Raw genomic sequence first — 1513 nt, 5'->3', positions numbered from 1 at the left:
GTCCCAGTTTGGGTTCAGGAGGCAGACACCATCTCCACATTTGAGAGTAGGATTAAGACTTTCCTCTTTGATAAAGCTTATAGTTAGGGCTGGCTCAGGTGAGTCCTGAACCAACTACAAAGACACACACACACTGAGCAAAGTCAACCACAACTACTCTCGTTACTGTCGGTAAATGCAGGTAAACAAGACACATACCTCTGGTGCTGGACACACTGGTTCGATTCCCACAGTGACACATCCACAAATGTGTCCCAGAGCAAGACACTTAACCCCTAGCTGCTCCAGAAACATGCACCCCCTTATACGTATATGTATAGCGATTGTAAGACGATTTGGATAACAGCGTCAGCTAAATGAGTATATGTAAATGCAATAAAACCTTCAGAGAATTCTTACAAACAAGCTAAAAAGAAAGCTCTCTGTTTGTATCTCAGTTTTCTTTTATTCTTTCTAAACTTTGCCCAGTAATTTGATGTCAGGATGTCAGGAATATAATTTATTTTATTGACATTTCAGATTTGTTTCTACTGAAATATTATTGAGCGTATATAGTGACTTTGCTTTTGTTGCTACCCTAGAAACAACATTTAGTTTTATTTAATATTTTATTTTAATATTTAATATTAAATTTTAAACCTGAAGGTATTCATTTTTTAAATAATACAATTTTAAAGTCACTTTTTTAGTGATGAAAAAAACTATTGATAAAGAACCAAACTGATGTGTAGTCTCGATATAATCCTAATGATACCCATCCCTAGACACGACTTTAACACTACAATTTGTCAAAAAACATTTTATTGGGCACCCACTCAAATGACCAACTGTAAGTCCCAGGAACTCGCAACATTGAAAGCCTATTAACATCACTGGTGAAGATCCTACCTGACATACAACAAGTTATTCCAGATGAGGTCCTATGATGGCTAAAAAAAGAAGAAAAAAATACCATAATTGCTTCATGCTACAGATGGATGGTTTAAACTTCACTCCATATTTTGCAAGTGAGATGTGACCTTTGTGAAAAATGTTGACACAACATCAGCTAAGATTGAAAAAACAATCTGCTTACTGGGAGGAAAACAACACCTGCCACTTCCAGTAAATGTAGCGAATAATCCTGTATCACTCGCATCACATCCTAACATCTCATGAGGCGCAGACGGTTCTCCCAAAATATGCAAAACAAATTAAAAATGCCAGAGGACATGTGCATTGACTTTTTAACCCTGTGTCACCTGTTTATTCTTAACTGGGTGATTCCATTACCACGTGTTAGATTACTTATTCTAACAGACCTATCTAGGTACTTTAGATGTCATTGTGACAGTGTGTCATTCACTGTTTTCAGATATCATATGTATCATAGCAATTTTATACATGTTGATTTTCAAATGGAAAGCCTGTCTTCTGAAAGGGACTTACTGCACTGTTGCTATTAACTGTGTTTCCCCACTTCTATATCAACTCTGACTCTTTTTCAGTAGAAGGGATTTGAAAGTAATAAAAG

The 1513-nt window shown here is 36.2% G+C and overlaps 1 long non-coding RNA gene across 1 annotated transcript; it reads right to left on the bottom strand.

Annotated features, from left to right (window-relative positions):
- Positions 1-784: 784 nt before the first annotated feature.
- On the bottom strand, positions 785-1254 carry LOC123974318. The gene is made up of 2 exons (XR_006825825.1): positions 1076-1254; positions 785-929 (listed from the first exon to the last, which is right to left on the bottom strand). It is a non-coding gene; the product is annotated as an uncharacterized LOC123974318 (long non-coding RNA).
- Positions 1255-1513: the final 259 nt, after the last annotated feature.

The sequence above is a fragment of the Micropterus dolomieu genome, linkage group LG07, assembly GCF_021292245.1.
Source record: "Micropterus dolomieu isolate WLL.071019.BEF.003 ecotype Adirondacks linkage group LG07, ASM2129224v1, whole genome shotgun sequence".
NCBI lineage: Eukaryota > Metazoa > Chordata > Actinopteri > Centrarchiformes > Centrarchidae > Micropterus > Micropterus dolomieu.
This window is presented reverse-complemented; position numbering and strand designations above follow the sequence as displayed.